Genomic DNA, 22,309 nt, shown 5'->3' on the forward strand with positions numbered 1-22,309 from the left:
GTCACGCCTATAGAAGTGTTGTCCGACTCTTGCAACAAAAGACACACGACCTTCACATAAACAAAAGACTCTGCCATCACAATTCTGATCGCTGAGCTCTAGACAGGATACAAAGACAGTTCATTTCTAGTGTCATTTCTTTTCTAAAAGCTAATGAGCCTCCAGATAACGAAATGGTAGGGCGATCCCGAGGGCTGATCATTGGGAAGTAAATCACGTCTTCTTCTCTGTGCCAGATTGTGATGATAGCCGGCCAATTTCAGCGAAGAAAAACATTTCCCCTGTGGCATCTCACCTGAAAAGCAACGGCACTTCTTCACCTGGCTTCAGCTCAGTGTGAATGTGTGTTTATGAGTGTGAGGTGTGGGAGTGTGTTTTTAGATCCTTTTTCCATCAGAAGAAAGGAAATTAATTCAATTCTTCAGTTTGTTAAATGGGAGAAAGCCAAGCGGGGAGTTTAAAACCAAGACAGCTGGTTCTTTCTTGATGAATAGATAGGTGCTGGAGGAAGTGAGGTGAGGAGAAATAGAAGGAGGACAATTGAAACAGATAGGTGTAGAGGGGCATAATGAGTAGAATATGATAGATTGGGTATCAGGGGAGAGATGATGGACATTTAGGACAGTAAAGAAGTGAATGTGATAGATGAAACAGGACTAAAAGAGCGAGTGGGGGAAGGTAAGAGGGACACTCTGTCTCACTCTGTCACTAATGATGGAGGAAGGTCAAAGCTATTCCACAGTTGAGGGAATCTAATGATGCAAATTAGGCTTGACGCTCAGTGAGACACCACACGAGAGACCCACAAATCCTGATGTTGCTTGATAGCAAACATTGCGTGAAGCCTACAGTGTGAGGAAAACAAAACCAAGTGTGTAATATGGTTTCAGTTAATAGCAGGAGGCATTAAATGTAAAATGACTTCAGTGGCATTTTACAGAGGGAAAGGACACAGCTGCCTTACTTGTTTAATTTGCACATCTGAGCATAACCCAAGTGAATGGTACGTGGTGCAAATATATAACTGACTGTATGGCAAGTAAACAGTGAGAAATGGAATGAGTTGGAGGGTGAAAAAAGGGGGAGGGGAGGAGTCTGACAGCTTTCCTTCCCCTGTCTTTGAAGAGCAGCATGATGCCGGATTCACACGGGGAGAATTTACGATGAACATTACACAGCTTTGACCTGAATGCATAAACTGACCGCAAATATATGTTTAATCCCATTTATACTGTACACCAGTTTCTTATTTTATTTGTAATAAATGCATTTTTTTAAATGTGAAAAATTTAATTGAAAAGCCCATTCAAGCTCATACATTTTTTTTTTCAGTCAAGCTATTATAAATAAAATATAATCTACATATAAAAGATTTTCATGTATAGTGGAAAAGTGCATTACAGGTACAAGGTAAGTAAAAGCATTGCATATGCATACATGGCAGGGATATAGATGCAGAGTAATTGTACTGCTTCATGGATAATAGTGACCCTGTTAGCCCGAAAGCTTATTGGCTGCCTGTTCCTCTGATTCTTGTTGCAGGACCAATAGGAGCTGCTGTGACCGTTTCAGATGTGGGGATGAAGGGGCAGAATGAGAGGTGGAAAAAAAAGATGGAGAAATAGAGGTGAAGGTGGAAAAAAAATGGAATGGGTGACGTGATGAGGAGAGCGAAAAATGGTGAGCGACAAGGGTGGAGAATAAAAGAAAGCAGAGGATGTGGAAGAGAGAGCCGGGATCCTTTGTAGTGAGGAAACAAAGGCGACAATCCCTGAGCACTGATAATACTGTTCAGCTTGTAGTTGTACTACACCGACACAGCATATGTGTGCATGAGGTGGTGTTTGTGCTGCTGTTTTTTTCTGTGTTTGTTTCGCTTCAGTAAAAACATGGCACTGGACCGGGCAGAAGGCAATGATCAGACTTCCTAGATCCTTTTCTCAGCAGTGATCCCCCGGGAGGATATATAACCGCCTTCACAAACATACACACAGCTACACATGTATGTATGGACACATGTATGGCTGTGAATTCTTTGTAAACAGTGCACAGCAAGGTGGTGAAAGAAACACAGTGAGAGGTAGGAGGAGGAGGAGGAGGAGGAGATGGACACAGGGGACGAAGTTTCTGGAAAGGTCATGAAATGGGCTGAACAAATAAGGGATGTTGGAGGAGTGAGAAGTGGGTAAAATGATGAAAAAAAAAAACACACAGGATGGAGAAACTGATAAGAGGAGAGTAAAGCAAGGATGGCTCAGAGGAGAAAGAGCTCTGGAATTGAATGTTCAGAGTGGGTTTGTTGATTGACAGCAGCCTGGTTGTGATGCTGTCTACATTTGTAGAGTTCAGCACTCTGACAGTTTCCATTAGCCTAAAAATGTCTGCATCTATGTGAGTATGTTCAAGTACACACACTGATTCTAAAAAAATATTAGTTTCATACAGCAGTTGCAGCATTGCGGTCAAAATTTGTAGTTGTAGTTAATCCATAAAGACCCAAACATCCACAGCTGATCAAAACCATCTGCTGATCCAAAATGTTAAGTAAGTGTTGATCCACTAATTCTGTCAGTCCATGTAAATAATTGTTGTAAAATACAGATTGTCATGTTTCATGGTCATCAGACCATGGACACCATTTGGATGTTCAGAGGCTCTGTAGTGAACGTGGAAACACCATCATCTTCCACAACATTGATTCACCAGTAAAACTCATGGAGTTCTATAAATGACAGTGGATGGAAACTTATGTTCAGTTATTGATAAATTGCTGAAAAAGTCACTTTTTCTTAATTTTTCTCTGTTTCTGATATAATAACCCTCAACTTTACTCTGAAGTTTTATGAACATCTACATAATCAGTGAATGAAATATAATAAAATACCTGAGTTTCACTGAAAAAATACAAAACACAAAGGCTGATATTATAAGAAATTATGATAAATCATATAAGAAAGGTTAAATATAGAGGAAAAATTCATTTGGGAAGTGCCACAAAGTAGCATTGGGTCTTTATGGGTTAAAATAGTAGTTGGTATCAACATTACCTGTAATTACAAGAACATTATTTCTTGAGTTGATTGGATATGCTTTTGTCAATTTTTCTGATTTATTTGATGAAAACCCTTTTCTTTTAAGCCTTTTAATCATCAGGGCTTTAGTAATCCTTAAACGTTTCACTTTTCAGCTTCACATCATTTCCACTGGTGCATTCCTGTCCTTTCTGCCCAGAAAGAATATATTTATTCCAACAAGAATTAAGAATTTACATCACTAATATTTTCCAATAAAAACAAACATACACATATATGTAAAAAAAATTATTACTATGATAATTAGTGGAATATGATGATGCGTTTCCAGTTATGGAATCATGAAAGCAGAAAGCACCAGATACTATCAAATAATATTTCAAGTGTCACCTTTGCAAAAAAAAAAAAAAAAAGACTAAACAGGACATAAAGTCATGCAGATAATAAATTGGTTGATCCAGAATTGTTGTTGCATCAATATGTATGTGTGATCATTATGGGGCCACGTTTACAAGGACGTCTCTTGGAACAGCACTATCTTGATAAATCAGCCTCCTAATTTTCATTTTAAACATCTTAAACCATACTGTCTTCAAAAAAAATTTGAAAATTACATTTTGTTTCAGGTTTATATAGACTTTCATCCTCCATTTCTGCCTCATTCATAGCTACAGTCATGCTGAAGATGACTCCACTATTTTATGCATCATGGTTATGACAACCAACTGCAATGGGATAGTGGTATACCTGCCGCAGAAATTTAACACGACAGAACCAAAACTCAACAAAAAAGTTGTTTTAGAGTCCATGTTAATGCCACTATCAACACTGCAAAAAATTATCACCTGTTATCATTTGGCCTGCATCTAATTACAGTAAAACTCATCCACATCCATTTTCATTTACATCTGGTATGAATAAGCACTTATACAGTAACATACATAAGTTCTTTATTGCTTCTTCTACAAACATGCATCTTAGAATTGTTTAAAATAACTTTCTCCTCTGTTAAAATAGCTTGTGGCTGAAGTCCAAAATTGCACTATTAAGAGATTATCACAGGGAAAAAGTGAATATAACTGCTAACAAGAGGTAGCAAACCTTTTTGATTGAGACCACAAAGAACAGTGACTGTTTGCCTAGTACCTCTTTAGTGGTTAATTTTAAAAAATGTGTAAAAAAAAAAAAAAAAAAAAAAAAAAAGGCAATGGTTTCTTTAAATATTCTACTCAGACCTTTGACTTCATGGTACCCAAACTCCAATGACCCAAAACTTTCCCATTATTAAGCAAAGTAGTTGGAACCCAGATCCCATTACTGATAACTGTGATATTTATCCTGTGGTTCATCCTCCACTTTGGATAACTCGGCTGTAGCTGCAGGGATGTCATTATCTAGAGCTAAAACAGTACAAGAGAAACCCTTTGCTACTGATTCATCAAATTATTTTCCTCCCTAAAAGTAGCTCCAAAGTGAGTGATGGCAGACGAGTTTCCCTTAGAGAATACGAAGGCAGTCAGGGTCCTTGAGCTCCTAAAGGAAGTCGTGGGACTCTGGCACTGAAGGCACACAGAGATGAGGGGAGTTCTCCCCAGGGAGCATCCGGTTAAAATTCAAGGACTCTCTTCATTGCTCGTTTTCACTCACTCTAATGTTCTTCTCGCTCTCTCTCACCCTTTAGTGAGGTCATGGCTGAAAAGTTTCAATGATGCCCCAGGAGGCAGAGAATAATCATTCAAGTGTGCATCTGCATCTATGGGAATGTATCCGAGCGCATGATTGACCTTATGTGCATACAGAGCTTGTGCGGCCCGGTTTTTGTTCATATGTGGATCATGTATATCCATGTGGGAGTTTGACCGCTGAGTGGCCTCTGTCATACCTTCACATCATAATCAGATTCTCCACTGATCGGCTGCTGCTCGATTTTGCATCCCAAATGTGTTGTGAGATGCAATGGCACTGTAAGGACTACAGACTATAAACTCAGAGCCTCCAAAACTAATTCAGTCACTATCATTTCACATCAAAAACAACACACAGAAGCCAACAGATTGAGGCGTCAAGGACTGTGTAAGAACATCAGTGGTTGTCTAAACCGTCTGTTGCATGCTATGTCATCAAAGCTATTCAGCAGAGGAGTAAAACAGCATCCTTAATCACCTCTTGTGTACTGGCAAACAACCTTGAGGACTGAGAAAGGAACATGCACCAACATTTCAACATACAAGTATTACAAAGTAAGACAGTCAAGCAGTAAACATATGTTTACTAAACTTATGGAGAGAAATAATGCAGTCGACTTTATAACATTCCAGTTGTATCCTATCTCCTTACTGTGCAGTCCCTTCCAAAGACAGACAAGACAGAGAAGAATCTGCTCTATCTCCATGTGATAGCGGGTGAACTGGTGGGAGGAATGAAAGAGAGCAAGAAGAGAGGAAGAAGAAAGAATGAGCGCTGCAGGATATGTGCCGACAGCTCGCCGTTCGAAAATAGCCTGAATTGTGTGGCTCCAAAATAATTCCTTTTCTCGCTGATCCTAATTTCAACCACAGTGTCTGAATTATTCATTCTAGACCAATGACATGCAGGGAAAGGGACAAAGAGTCATTGCTCTATTTTGATTCGCATAATAAATTCATGACTCGATACTTAAAAGGCTAGAGAAATGGGCGTAGGAAAGGGGGCTGACACTTCAGGGCTCAGGCCAGGTTTCGAGTGCCAAAAATCTAAAACAAGGGTAAAACAGTAAGAAGTAGTGGGACACTGAGGAATAAACACTCACAGATGGAAAAAGATGTAGAAGAGTTAAGATTAATACGTAGCTTCCACACTTGAAGGCACAGCTGACACTGCAAATTAACCTAGGATCAGCTGACAAGGCCAAAAGGAGAGGAGTGAATAAAATACTTAGATTAATGAATATTACGCCAAAAAAAGCAACAAAATCTACGACAGAACAAGAGAAAGAATCTGCCATGGGCTTTTGTCCTGTTTAAACAATGACAGTCAGTTTAATACGCTGTTGAATCAAATTCATAGTCAGGGAAAAACATGAGCTAATAAACACCTTCTACCTGTTTATCTGTGCTGTCTTTACCCGCATTAATATGCTGGATGCTGCCCTGTCAAACATTAAGTTCTCAGTGGATGCATCGAATCTTTCCTGGGACTTGCTTTCACTTACTGAAACACCTCAAGTGCTTTGCCATAGGGCAACAAGTCTCCAGCCAATTTATAACTGACAAAAAACACAGAGGTCAGTGTGCAGCGGAGCACACGATTCAAGGCAAATTTGTGGTATAAATGAGCAGTAAAGCCAAGTAAAGAGTAGTTATATTTTATAAAGGTGGCTAACATTTAAATCTAGATGAGCCTTAACAGAAACACTATAAACACTATTGGCCTCTTTATTATATGTGACACATTTAAAGGACAAAGACACACAAATGTGCTGGCATCCCCAAGTGACTTCCACATGCCTCCAGTACTGCAGGGAGGGTGACGCACATGTGCCTTCATGGATGTGTGTGTGTCTGTGTGTATGTGTGTATATGCACACCATTGGCGAACAGTCCCCAGGCTTCTGCAAGGCTGTTTGTGTAGCAGCGAGGCAGAAATAATGTCTGAATCTGTGCTCCCTCAAAGCGAAATGTATGTGTGTGTGTGTGTGTGTGTGTGTGTGTGTGTGTGTGTGTGTGTGTGTGAAGAATAGAGGGTCAGTGCTGAAGGACATTACAGAAAATCTGTCCATCTATATTCACCCAAACAAATTACGCCTCATGGAGGAAAGAACTGCCAAAAAAGATGTAAATACACACAGTCTTTGCATTTGAGCATCTGTTGAAGCAAAACAAACACAAGCATATTCACGCTGATGAAAAAAAGCCTTTGAGGTATTTTCATATCTTTTCTGCAAGAATGCCAACACATTTTTTCCATGACCCTTTCTGTCTGAGTCTTTCATAAAAGGTATCATGTTTTAATTTCTGCAGGGAGCAGCAAGCAGTGCTCAAGAAATGATACTTGAATCATTAAAATCCAATTTGCAGGACGAAGGCACAACACTCCATCACAGCTATCAGCTGAACCCGCCTCTCAACATCGCTGCAAAATGTGACTTGTATTGCGTCTGAACAAACACAGATCAGAGCAGAAATCAATAGCAATACAGCATTCATTAACAGAGTCCTTACGGATCAGAAAGCCGCTCATGTACTGAGAATCACAGATGAGAGAGTGATGGAGAGAAACAGACGAGAGAGTAGAGGAGAAAAGTGTAATGCACAAGTGAAAATGATTGACCTTCTGTGTGTAGGAGCATGCCCTACACACACACACACACACACACGCACACACACACACACACACACACACACACACACACACACACACACACACTAGGCCACTTGCCTAGAAGTCATGTGGTTAGAGTTAATGAATAACGTCCCCCCTGCCTTAAAGGTCTGTTCTACAGATGGCATTAAATGATAACGGACAAACACACACATTTATACACTTGTATGCACACGTTTTCTCAGAACAGTTAGTTAAACAGCTTCGAGCAATTCTTTAGTAATGTACATTAACATTTCAAACTGCAGTAAATCCTCAACCACACCAATCTGAACCAAAGCAGCATAAAAATGACTATAAACCATTTCCTCTTATGCATTTGGAAATTCAGCAGACAAGATACACAAAAGAAAGTAGAGCTTGTGCTTTCTGTGTGGTCATTAATTGAATTGCATTATTAAAAAGAAAGGTGATACTCTTTAACCTGCATTAACATTCAATTAGCAAGCAGATATGTGAGCATGGGTGAACATTCAGTAACACACACACACCTACACACACACACACACACACACACACACACACACACACACACACACAAAGGGTAATCTCATTGACCTGCATTAACATCTGTGGAGGCACAGGTGAGCAGAGCCAAAAACTTCATGACCCACATCAACATTTAATGAACCCCGAGAAACACGAGTCCTTAATTCACCTAGGGCAGGTAATGAGAGGTCTTCAACATGTGCACACAGTCGGCAGACCTGACCCCACCCACTGCAACAGGTGATGAGATGAACACTTTAACGCGTTCTCATCTTTTAAATTGTAACTTTTCATTGAAACTCTTGCACTAACTTCCAGAATTAATCCAGAAATAAAAGGCAACTGCAAATAATAATAATTTTTTGTTTCTGAGACTTAACTTAGCTTACAATGGTTTAGCTGAGTGGCCATCATGGACATCATGTACCTAACATTTATAAAATGGACAATGTAGGAGTTTCTAATAACTGCTTGTAAAACACATTTTATTTTCTTTGAACTCCCAAATGAGCAACAGGTGCTTTGGAAAAAGGTTAAACTGGAGAACAATGTGGAGAAACTCCCTCACACTGTCTCTTGCTGTTGAAAGTTAATCAAACTACAATGTGTTGGTCCATCTGACCTTCATCAGGTGTGTGGGCAGCATTCAAACTCTTCATATCATATTCAATCAACACATCATTAAATCACAAAACAGTAGACAAATTATGTGTAAAATATACAATAAAATAAAAATATGGCAATAGCATCATATATGGCTTCCCACAACAATTACATTAGGTATTCACAAATCAGGAAAACAATCAGCTATCACAATCTTTATCTTATACAGTATCCTCTGACTAATCAAAACTAAATTATTAGGAAATAAAACACCATCATACTTCTTTTTACTGACAGACTAGAGTCTTGCTAGCTAGCAACAACATGTTCAAGGTTCAGCGTCAAGGTCACAGACTGGTCCGATACGTCACAGCTAACATTAAGCAACTATAATGTAACTACTACACAGTGCTCACTAAAAGCAGTCTGATAATACGGATAGTTGGCAGACTGTACAGTACAGTGATATGGTATTGGTAAAAGGCTGAAAGCCTCAAAATAAAGGCAAAAAGTCAAGGCAGAAAGGTTGCTTCTGACTAGAAAAAGATTCATCATAAAGATATATTCTTTAGGAAGTGAGGTCCACTGACTAGTTTGATCTATGTTGGTAGCATGATGAATTTTAAATCAACAGTTGCTAGATTTACAAGCATGCTCATTGCATATGTATGCATCTTGTTCCACTAGATAAATCGGCCAAGGACAAAGGGATGGGCTCACTCCTGTATGTGTCCAGCCTACGCTGATTTCCATGAAACTTTGTGGAAGTGTAGAACATGGGCCAAGGACAAATGCCATACATTTTGGAGCAAAAGAGGGGGATGCAAACATTTTCATTTTATGCAACACAGAATGTTTACAGCAACAGAAAATAAAACTAACTAACATCAATCTGAAATTAAACCATTGTTACCATGGTAACAGAGAAGATGGTCAAACATTAGAGGGCAAATTCTAGTTTTCTCTGTTGAAAATGTGGCATAAGTTCTATGACATCATCCAACAGCTAATGTTTATAACAGACTTGCAGTTCAGCACAGTGGATTTCATGGCAGTTGATATTATTGATGTATTTGCTGAATTTGGCAACTATAATTTCAGTGACATGAAGGAGGGTAGAGACATAAAACTTCATGTATGTTCAACTACATGCTGGCAGCTACAGTGGCCAAAAATGGGCTCCACCTGTCGCAATACCTCAAGTTTTCACTTGTGATGCAAATATGGATATGTCATTAGTAGCACTAAAAAATATGTCTCAACTGATCTCCTTTTTATGGTGGACTTCGTGTGTTGAGTAATAAGTAGTTTGTGAACCTGGGGTAAAGAAAGCATCTGAATGGAAGGATAACAGGGCCTACTACAGGTGCTTTTAAACACCATTAAAGACTTGGATATCAACTTTTTTGTGGATATGTGTAAAAACCAACATGCTGACCTTTTCAAAAAGGAATGAAAGATGTTCACTTGGCCTGAACAAATGTTCTTTGAAAAAAATCCTATTTAATCAGATTATACAGGACTAGATGTACAAAAGAATATTAGTGTGATATTCACTTTCATTAGCCATGTAAACATCTTATTACAACTATGATCTTTTTTGGCATTGGGAAAAAAAAAACAGAATATCAGTGTTGATGAAGATAGACAGACCCTTAAGGACTTTGTTCATCTCAGCAGGTGTGTTTTTTATAGTTTGAAATATTCAATCATCTCTGATTTCCATTTCAGGATTTATTTTAAAGAGACTGAAAAACACTCCAGGGATGATTGTGTCAGACTGAATAATGAAGCAAAGCTAAATGCTAATTCATTATGAGTGTTAGGCAGGAGATATCAGGTGACCTTAAAACTTTCCTATCAGACCCACACAGCTGTGAGAGTGAGAGAGAGAGAGAGAGAGAGAGAGAGAGAGAGAGAGAGAGAGCGAAAGCAACAGAGACAGACAGCAACCATGAATGGAAGATTGAACAACAGAATCTGAAGGCCTGGGGTCATATCAGAGAAAATGCAGTGGGGGAAAGTAAATTAAAGAAAGCGAGATGGAAAGTGAAAGGGCAGAATGAGGAAAACAGGGAAAGAATAATTTATTGTAAGGGAGGGAATTGGAGAAGGAGGATCAGCGAGGGGAGGAGAGGAGGTGGAGGAAGGTGAGGAGGTCGTAATAGAGCAGTGAAGAGGGCTGCAACTGCAGAGAAGATGTACCTCTCACCTGCTGGTTATTTGGCCTGTGATGAAGCCTGCTTGTTCATTATTGACTGGGATCATGCCCTTTACTTTACACAGTACATGTGCAACAACACGCTCTGCCACAGCATCGAAGAGCTTTTAATCTCGGTGGACACACATTCATGTACATGCACACTCTCAAGTAATTTCGCACAGTATTCTCACCATTGTACTCAATAATACGGGGAGTAAAACCATTAAATTCAGCTTTCAGAGTGACCTCGGATGCAGGAGTGTGTATGTGTGAGAAGCTGTGGGCATTTTTTTTGTATGTTCATTTGCCCTTGTCCATGTGTGCACCATAATCATCCTTCAGCAATCTAATAACTGCAGTCCTCTCCACACAGGACATCTTTAAGACCCTTGGTGCATTTCTCAAGGTCAAACATCATCCTCAAACACATGCACATGTGCAGACACTCAGATCAAACGGTCCTTTAACACGCCCACATACCCTCGGTCACCTTTGCAATCAAGTCCTCTCACCACACATCCCATTGTGGCTCCCCTTCTCCTTTCACACATCCCTCTCATCTCACTCCCTAAAGGCTTAAGATGCGTTAACTGAACTACTCACCCTTGCTTTCATACAACCTGCTTTGCCCATCATTATTATTGGTTATGATAACATTACAGTCACCGGTATAATAGCAGAGATCCAGAAAAACCTTGAAATCTCAAACCACGTCAGCACAAGTCAGCACATAATCTAACCAGTTTAGAGCTAAATTAAATGCACAGTGTGTAATTTCTGCCGCAAGGGGTCTCCTAGTCAAGACGATAACAATAGACAGAGTTTGACAGCATTGTGAAGTGGCAGGGAAAGAGAGAGCTTTATTTATTTTTTTAATAACCTGTGCCTATAAAAATCAATCTGACTTGACTCAAGCAGAAATAATGTTATAGAAGATGTAACATATTTAAGTTTACTGATTACTTTACTTATGTAATTTCATTGTAATGAAAAAGCAACCAAATAAAAATAAGTGTAACATAATGAATAAAGTTACAGATTTCTCTTAATTAGAACAATGTTAGAAATAATCAATGAAAGTCAAAAAATATTTAAAAGAGAACTAATTGTTTTGAGATATTTTAAAGCAGAAATTTTAGACGTTATAGCTTTAAACCCCAGGAATTCTCTTGTATCAGGAAGACTGTTGTACACTTGACCTTTAAACAGCTGGACCACAAGTTGTTAGATAATCACATTCAATTTGCAGCCAATCTCTCTCAGTATGAACATTTAGCATCCATCCTCCCGCAATGACAATGGCAAACTCTCTGTCATCACTGCCACTCCTCTGCCTGCTCCAGCTGTCTCTGTACAGTATGCACATTTTGAATGTTTAAGTATGTTCTCATCAATATTAAATATTGCCTTTTTCAGGCTCCATCAGGTGTTTGTGAATTCAGGGAAACACTGTGAAAAGCTCCGTCATATTTATAACACCATAAAATTAAAATGAGACCCTGAAAAATTGGACTTTAAATCTTTACCTCCTGAAAGTTATGTTGTTTACAACCTGTATGATGGAATGATTGCCATTTTTTGTGATTCTAGATTTGGCGAGCAATATTGTCATAGCTCAGTAGTATCCCAGTTTGTAATAAGCCATAAAAATCACTTTACTATTTCCATTGGTGTATAGTCTCTGTGTTGCTCTCTCCCTTTCCTGTGCCTTTTCCCTCAGGGCCAGTTGAAAACAGGCTCTTTGCTGCTGTGTCCACTCACTGGAAAAAGACATCAGCAATCAGCACCTGTCAACACCAGAGTCAAACATTTTCACCCACATTCTTCATTTTTCCTGTCACTCTTCAGCGTCTCTTTGACTCCTCATCTTCTTCCATTATCTTCCTTTATCTAATTCTATCTCATAACTCCTGTTCATCTGTCTCATTCGCGCTCCTGGATTGTTTTATTTCCAATCTCATCCTCCATCTGTGTCTTTTCACACTTGCAGATTTGGCAGCAGAAATGCTTTAGGTAGCTGTCACGGTGCTCTGCTATCCGATTCAATTTTATTTATGTAGCGCAAAGCAAAATAAAAGTCACCTCAAGGCACTTTGCATTGGACCATCAAGATGTTGGAGTATGACAAGGAAAAAAAAAAACAACAAATACCTCCCGAGCAAGAGAAAGGTTTATAGAAGTGGTGTGCTTAATTTGATGTAAATATGCATTTGTGGTATTAAAGAAGACATAGAAAAGAATTTACCACAATCAAGGCTAAAGGAATCTCTGGGTTGGTTGGTTTGTGACACAAAGAGGAGCTAAACAGTCAGTAGGAGTAGGATGTGGTGACTGGATTGTTTTAACTCACTGACAAGACTTTCCACTCTCAAGTTGCCCCATATGCTAGGAACCATCTGGGTGCCAGCCCTGTCTGGGTGAATTTTTTTGTGTTTGTTTTCAAAAAGACGAGACTGCGAACTGCGATAAAGTTAGAAACCTAAACAAGTTAATGAGGTGCAGGAAATAATGAGGTGATTGCATGATTAGAGGTGCAATTCTTCTGTGCACTGCAAAGCCCCAGCAGCGATTTCATATTTACATATCTTGTCTGGATCTGAGGAGAAATAATGTTAAGTGTGACTATGTTATGGCTTCATTTAGACTGTTTTTTTCTTGCTTCTTTAGGAAAGAAAATCACCACCCATCCTTCAGTTTGATTGTTGGAAAGCTAGACAGGAAACCAGCCTGCCATGCTGACCAGCGGGGAAGAGTCAGGTAAAGGTAATTGCTTAGCAAGAGAATGAAAAGGAGATAGGATCAGGGGGAGAAGGAGAGAAGTGACAGCCTATAATTGGAAATGGAGAAAGACGAAAGATGGTGGAAAAGAGAAAAAGAGAGAGGTGGTAAGATGCTGAAAAGGGGAGATAGCAGACTCATGAACTTCATGCAAACCTGCTGTCATGAGCCGTATGCGCTGTGCCACAACGTGACATAACACATGGTCAAACATGTCATGTTACCACTATGGCATCCTGCCGTGTAGTAAGCAAAGCTATACATGTCTCACAGTGGAGGACACAAACAACTCCAGGCTGCACTACTTGTTCTTTTTTAAGCAACCACACCAGTAATCCTTTCAGATATTTTGTTATTGTTCACGATTTATGACTCAACACCGTGCAGAACAAATAAGTCATGTACAAGTAAACATAATGAGAAATGCTTCAGCCATAAAAACAAGTGTTAAGATGAGTGTGATGTTAAATTTGTCCAGCGATGTGAATAATGGCAACATTCCACTAGTGGAGGTTTATATACATGCATCATTGTGACAGCTTATGAAACCCTTATGAAATGCCTCTCGTGCTATACAATAATGTTACAAGAAGATGTAGATTGTTGAAGCTCAGAAAGCATGACCCGGTAAAGCCTCACACACATAAACTCCCCCTCATCGTCCTCTTTCCTTTAAGTATCTGAGGGCAAGTAGGGAGACTTGTCAGGGTGGGTAGTCGTCAACACACTGAAGATCTGCAAACATGCACTGTTCCATTTCCTTGCTCTATTGGTAAAAACACAGCAATAACAGTGTAAATGTCTGTGTGTTTGAGTGTGTTTATGACATACCCAGGACTGAAGCGTGGTCCCTGATGCCTCCTCATCTGTCCAGCTGTGTTGGTATGTAAATCTGTTTGGCTCTCCACCGTCTGTTTTCAACCACAACTTGCAGTCGCTGCTCCACACGTGCCACTCCTCCACACCTCAGGTGTCCCTCAGTGTTTCTCTGTTTCACTCCCGGACTCTGGCATCAGCAGCTCTACCAAACCTACCACTCATACCCCTCTTCTCTCTCCTTCTCCCTCCCTCCCTCCCTTCCTCCGGTAGCTTTGTGTGCGCACACCTCCTTTAACTCCTTGATGGTTTTTGCCCCTCAAAATTGCCCAAGCATTCACAGGAAGGGGAAGGGGGCTGAAGTGAGAGTCTCCTGTTCCTTCAGACGGTGGTCCTCAGAGGGTCAGGGAGCCCTCCATCTCCTCCGGTGTGAATCTGGGTTTGTGAGAGAGGAAAGGGAGGAAGGGGAAGGAGCGTGCTGTTGCTGTAGCTGTTGCCTCTGCCTCCTTCAGTATGAGCGCCTCTCTCTCGCTTAGCATGGCTTTCATCTCTCCCTCTCTCTTTATCTCTCACCAACCCCCCTCCCTCTCTTCTCTCAGTCACTGTCTATCTGCTGCTGCTCCGGCTGTTTGGATTCACAATTCACTGTGCTGCCGGGTTTACAGCTTAGGGAGTCACTGAAAACACCAAGGCAGGAAAAAAACGAAGAGTATAACCAAGAATTAAGACATGATAAAGATGTCATTTTGTTTATTGAGTCTATAGCAAAATGAATGAATGAATAGTAGAAGAAAAACACAAGCCATAAATAGAATACATTATAAATGATTAGGGATGTAACGATATGAAAATTTCATATCACGGTTATTGTGACCAAAATTATCACGGTTATCATTATTATCGCGGTATTATTGAAATTGTGCTCAAAATGTTCAAAAAGTACTGATACGCACACTGAAATAATTTAACCAAGTTGTATTTAAATAAATAAATAAACAAATAAAACAATAGGCACACTGTACCTTTTGTTGGCAGAAACATTCAAGTATTAATCTTTAGGGGTCTGGGCCTATTTTGGCCATTTTTCAGTACTTTTGATTTTGCCTTTATATACTATATATAGAAATGTTTACTATACCCATGTTTGGTATCTTTTTTTTCAGCAAAACTTCATCTATATCATCTGCCTATTATTTTTTTCACTTTAACCTACTATATCAACATAAAAGGCCAGAAAACACACAAAAAAAGGATAAAATCCGATTTGAAAAATGTATATACTTTATTGCATAAATAACACAAAGATGCTTAACACACCTTTTCAGAGACTTTAAAAGTGAATATTGGTTCCAAATATTAGGTATAGAGAATCAAAATTGTAATAAATTAAAACTATACTCAAATATTTGACATAAAAGCATATCTTTACATAGTGTTTTTTCCCCTAAAAGTGCGGTAATCAAACACGGTTATCATGATAATTAGAATTTTAACGGTAATACTAACTGTCTGCAATTTTACCACGCTTTATCGTTATACCAGTAATCGTTACATCCCTATAAGTGATATAGTCAAACAATCCACTGCAGTAAAATTAACTATAAGTGATATAGTCCTGTTGTTTTGTCATATTTAAAGGTACAATATGTAAAATGTTGTAGAATTAAGGACAATCACAACTGAATGTGAAAAACATAGAGAGGGTCCTTCCATCTACCAGACCTTAAGACAAGCTGTTCATATCTACAAAGGGATCAGGTTGTATTCCGCCATTATGTGCTGTCATGTTTCCACTGTAGCTCTGGACTTCACCTTGTCCTTGTTTCTACTTTATAGCTAGTGGAATCCAGTTTTAAGGTACTTGCTTGAATGTGGGCTAGAGCTACTACCCCTATAATTACAAAACCCAGAATGGACAAAACAGTCACTGACTTCAATGACTGTCTTCTGTTTGTTTCAATTTGCAACTTCACAGCTATAGGTCACTAAATCGCATGTGTTGAATATTTAATCATTTAAACCCTAAACCTAAAATGATCCTCCTGGACTTTTTTTTCTTATTTTGACTGTCTAAAAGGTTAGAAAACATGCTGTGAGTGAGTCTGTTTGCACATTTTTCTAGAGCACTTTTCTTGCAGATGTTTCAAAATCTAGTAATCATTTACAATTTAGCACGTTATAATACTGTTAAAACGACCTCTTCTTTAGCTTCTGGTACAAGCGTGAGTGAAATTACCTTGTTGACCCAATAAAACTTATAAAGCACAATGTCTCAGGTTTCAGAAACCATTGGAATTTTTTCAAATCCAAAAACAGTGAAAGAGTTACAGCCACCCAAATTGCGCAGGGTGTGTCAGCGATGACACGCCAGGTTTTAAAGACTTAAGTAATATCAAGTCAAGTTAAGCATATGTGCTTAATTTGTATATGAACCAACATTTCCAACAGTCATAATTACTATTAACGATACTTTGCTTTTTTTTTTTTTTCCTTAAATCCACATATGAGGTAAAGTGTATTTCTATGCTAAACTGGCAAGGATTGGGCCACTTTAATATTTCTGATGTTTGTGCTTAACACTTGATATGGGAAAGGAAGAAGATGTTCTGGTGTGATTAGGCCCAAGCCATTAACACATGTCATTCCATCTCATGTTAATCTTGGCACAGAAATAAGAGTCTGAGTAAGTAATTAACTCACTCAAGGATAAACCATGTTATCATGTCCAGGTCACAAATGAAATTTCATCTATTTGCTCCAGGAAGTATATTTTATTAAAATGACTCAAAACCTTATTCATTGAAAACCGGGCGAAGTATTTTTAATCAAAACAGTTCAAAGAGAAAGTTTTTAAGGGATATTTATTACAAGAAATGCAACACAGTATTCAGAATTATTGTTTTGCTTTGTGTATAATCACCATTAACTATGCATTTGAGATGCTAAATTAATCAACTTCCACAGAACCTACTATGTTTCTACAATAGCTATAGGAAGAACAAACCAAATACTGGATTTAGACACTGATTTAATGGCCAAAGGTTTTCATACACGCTTGGAAAGGGAATTCAATTTGCTGCAACCTCACTGCAAGATACTACAAAATCTTACACACTAATTCTTTAAAACAGACAACAAACATTGAAAGGGTTTCTAAGTTCTTGGTTCCAAGTGAAACTGATCTTCTTTCACTCCAGTGAGCTTTGAAAATGAGTTACACATTCACACATAATATTTATCAATACAGATAGTTCTCAAGTTAAAGGGCTGAAAAAGATAGATGTAGTTTTCTAGTGGTAGGTAGTCTTGCAGCAGCATTTCAAACCAAATGACAGATCCTGACGTAGTATTACAACATACAAAAGGAAGATTTTGGTTCCAAAAATTACTCTTTGGGAATGTCATTCTTCCACTGGCTTTATTCAGTTTAATCACCTCCCCCATTTCGCCTGAAGCATGCAGGGAGAGGGAGCGAATGAGAGAGAGAAAATAGACATTTTTATTGTTCAGTCCTGTTGCCTTGTCAGGGTAAATCAGATCACAAGGTAGTGAGGTAGTGAGGAGGAACACACACTCTCTCACACAGAAACACACACAGAGAAACACACTCCTCCAGCGTGACTGACTGCCCCTGAGGTCAGTTAACAGCTCATCGCAGGAAAGGAGAAGTCTGGCCTGCGACCCTGAGGTCACAGGTCAGGTATGTCATAATGCATGGCGGCCAAGTCCAGCAAATACATAACACTCCAATCCCTGACTCAATCACACCCACACACTCATGAACACATTGCACAACACGTTTCCCCTACAGCCTTAATACAACCACACATATATTTTACATAAATCAAGCAGATTAAGCCAAGTTATGAGCTCATTATCTTCTTATTTGTAGTGGGGCTTCTTCATGCAGATAATCTTAATCTTTCCATTATTCTCATCATTATTTTTTTGCAGAGTGAGATTTTCTTTTCCACCCACTCTATGTTGATCTCAGCTGTCGTACACAAGTATTTCCAACTTTCTGACAGACAGGCTTTTTGGAATACAGATTCTACAATTACTTTTGAGAGAACGCCAAGAATTCAAACATTTACTTCATCTTTTTTACACAAAAATAGACTGAGGGTGGCAGCATTATAAACAATCAATAGTTCATGAAGCTAACAAATCAGAATACTAGGCTGAGCTCTGGCTCATCTTAAAGTCTGCAGTTACATCGATGCACTGTTTGTCTGATCAATTTCAATATCAATATCAATCATTCATGCTTCATTTCCTTCAGATACGTGAAGCTGAACACTAAACCACAACTGGGGTGTGCATAGTAACATATAATGTATAGGTCTGCAGCTACATCAATGATTTATGCACAACATACTGCCTTGCATCGTTGTTGCACATCACTGATCTAACTGTCCTCACATATATCTTTAAACCCCTTGACACCTTGATACAAAGTCTTTTATTGGCCACAACCAAAGAATACATACAGCTTTTGTTGTGTTGACACACTACGTTAAGTATTAAGATGGAAGAACACGGACAAAGAATCCATAGACAAATAGTCAGTGACACAAGTGGGAACAATAATATAACAATAGTCAACAATAAGGTGACAGTAAGCAGCATTACCAACAAATAGTTGTTAGACAACATAAGTATTCTGCAAAAGGTGCACCCTGAAGTAACAGCTCATGATGCCTATATACTTTTAAACACAAATCTTATTTTAGCACGAGAACATCAAAATAACAAAACAAAACAAGAGCAAGACAAACTGTAGCATACCTCCCCTATCTCAGTGTGTGTTTATCTCTCTGGATGCAAACATATCCTTAACCTTTTGTTTAACCTTAACAAGCACCCTACAGGCGCTGTTTCAGTTCATCACTGCAGCAATCCTTTAAATTTGCCATTGATTGAAATACAGTGCTGTTTTAAGTTAATCCTCATCAACTACTTTAAAAAAAAAAAAAAAAGTTTCCTCTCAAACCACTCAGACTCTACCTCCTTTCAAACAACTTGTGGATACTTATGAACAATAACTGATATTGTTTTTCCTTTAAACATGATACATAAACATAAATTGAAAAAAGGAAAGTATTTATTTGCACAAAAGGCCTTCTATAAAAATATGACATCTGTCAACTATTGTTTAGCACATAGTGGTTAGCACTGTCATTTCACAGCTGGAGGGTCCTGGTAGGGTGGTCCAAAAAATTTTTTTTAAGATTCTCTGGATTAGAACCCTGCATTTGGTTCCATATCTGGCCAAATTACTTTGGCCTAAATTTTATGCAAATTAATTAATATTTAGAGGTTGCACGAGACACGTGAAGATTGCACTATATACTATAACATAACTAGCCAAATGAATAAGGCATATTAGAATAATTTGTAATTTTATTCTCAAAATCAAACTGCAACTCGCATAAAAATGTTACTTAGAAAGTCAAGCAACCACTGTTGCTTCATTGAAATTACAAAAAATGTTCCTCTGTTCTTTGACAACTTGGAGCAAGCACTGTTTCTGATCCTATTTTTTGTTCGGCTACAGTTGAAGTCTTGAATAAGCTTCACCCCTCTTTCAGCAACATCATTGACAACTTTTCTGGAATGCACAATTTGAGCAGCCTTCTGAAATCTTAAGAATGTTTGTGGCAGATCCAAAGTTTCAAAGAAATGCATCGTGCTGGTGGTGACAAAATCACTGATCTGCTTCCCTTCATAATCTGCTTGATTAAGGGCATCACAACGCTTTAGTGGAACCTCTGAACCTTCATTTTCCATAATGTTGTGAACCATCAGCTGCTTCTGCTCCTGTGCCACACTGGAGTTGAAGAATGCCAGGCCAACCAATTCTTCACTCAAGTACCAAAGATGTCGGCGGCCTTACTTCATACATACATTGCTAGATGAAGCACTAAAACCTTGGTCTTGATAGTACTGCTACTTCTCTTAGCAGGTCAGCTCAGCTATGCTGAAAATGCAAAATTAGTCAATTTCCAGGAAACTTCCAGCAACTTGTGCAACCTCTAAAACATCTCCTTTTTCTTCCAATTTTTTTCCTAAATCATCTTTTGAATGCCAAAACACAATGCAGGGTTCTAATTGAGGTTATCTGAAACTTTATTTTTTACCATGATTGTTGGACCACCCTAGGGTCCTGGGTTTGGTCCCATCAGGGTCTGTGTGGGCCTTTCAATGTGGAGTTTGGATGGTCTCCCCATGTCTGTGTTAATTCCTGTGCCCCATAATATGTTAATTGGTCAACATAAACTGCCCATAGGTGTGAATGTCACCGTAGGTGTGAGATGTTGTTCATGTGTATCTGTCAGCCTTGTGATGAACAGCTAACACATCAAAGGTGTAACCCACCTTCACCCAGTGGTAGGTGGGATAGTGTCAAGCACCCCACAACCCTCCAGAGGATAAAGCACTTTGGCAAAATGGATGAAGAATAACAGACTTGAAGGTAAGACGTCAAGATGTGTTTATTATTTGCTCATAAGTTACAAAGTCTGTCCAACCACAGGTCAATCAAGTGATTTGACTTATGCAAAAACGTTATGATGTCCATTTTTATTTGCTGAACATACCATGAAAATACTATTATTCACAAAGAAATGTCACCTCATTACTAAACAGTATATCTAAGCAGTGAGTAAAAGCTTCACCATTTTAAAAATGAATGTAAATGTTCATGTTCTCCCATATGAAAACATAAAAGTAAGAACCCACTGCAGCATTTGTTATGCAGAACTTATTTTGGTCAGAGTTACTTTCACATTATTGATGGGATGCCATCTGACTGAAACAGCAGAGGAGCAGGTGGTGTTTTTCTTCTGCAGTGTATATGCTCACTGTCCAAATGATTAAATAAGATAACACAGAATAAAGATTTCTTAACTGTTGCTATGTTATTGATCAGTATAGTGCTCAAGTGCTTTGAAAAATAGGGTAAGACAATATAAGGTAAGACCACACATTTATATAAGCTCCAGTAACATTTCTGGTCCTCTTTCCTGTCTCTACTTTGGACTAAGACAAGTATATCCAGTAACAGTGAGGTTGTACACTGAATATTTTCACAGAGGATGTACAGTGTCCAAATTATGGCTGCAAAACTAGAAACTGAACACTAGTTTCCGTGCACATGGCTGCCAAATGTCTCCTGTCTCAAAGCCCCTCATTTGGAAGGACTTTTAGTTGAACTGACATTTAGGACAGAACAGGATGACATTTGAGTTGTGAGCGTATGTGGGATGGGGGTCAGACATAAACGTATCAGACAGCTTGGATGGAATAAAACATAAAGTAACCGGGCTCATCGTGCCCATTTAAGAAAGGTGAATCGAAAAACTGGTTTGTGAATGCATCAGGAATCCAATTTATTAATTACAGAGCCAAACACAAGACAATATATGTGACAAGCGGAGCCACTGAGTCTATTTTTCATCATTTACAAAGCCATGGATTTTTTTTATTTTTTTTTATTTGGTTATAGGAATGATTTATGCTCACATTTACCTTTGCTTTTCACCTTACGCTTAAGTACCTCAAGAGATGCAAATGAGTTCCATAATAAGAGCAACTACTCAGAAATGAAACAAAATTTGATTTAAACATGCATATATTACCTCTGCCTTTTTGTTCTAGACTACATGCTCCCTATCAGCAGCTGGGTCAGGAAACTAATCACAGCCTTGTTCATTACTGTTGTGTTTGGCAGCTTCTCTGCATTTCAGCCTATTCACAAGGCAGACAGCCTAGAGCCAAGTGGAATTACATCTCTGACCGTACTCACATCACAAAAATACCTCCCACCTCTCATATGACCTGAGCTATTTCCCATCAAGTAACTCTAAACTGGGAATGTGACACCCTGTTACCCCAGAACTTGTGGAGTTATATGCTAAAAAAGAAAACACATAAAATTCAAGGGTCACTCATTCCATATTCACTCATTCCATTTTAAAGAGGCTATGTTTTATTTCTACTTTCAAATATTAAAAGTAATGGCCTGAAA

At 38.7% G+C, this 22,309-nt stretch overlaps 1 protein-coding gene across 1 annotated transcript in view; it reads right to left on the bottom strand.

Annotated features, from left to right (window-relative positions):
• lingo3b (leucine rich repeat and Ig domain containing 3b) overlaps nucleotides 1–14,856 on the bottom strand; it is a 42,020-nt gene extending 27,164 nt beyond the window's left edge. The window contains exon 1 of the mRNA XM_030159792.1: nucleotides 14,296–14,856. The gene's annotated coding sequence lies outside the window, so the exon portion shown is untranslated. The remainder of the gene's footprint in view (nucleotides 1–14,295) is intronic.
• Nucleotides 14,857–22,309: the final 7,453 nt, after the last annotated feature.

Source organism: Sphaeramia orbicularis, chromosome 17 (assembly GCF_902148855.1).
Source record: "Sphaeramia orbicularis chromosome 17, fSphaOr1.1, whole genome shotgun sequence".
Classification (NCBI taxonomy): Eukaryota; Metazoa; Chordata; class Actinopteri; order Kurtiformes; family Apogonidae; genus Sphaeramia; species Sphaeramia orbicularis.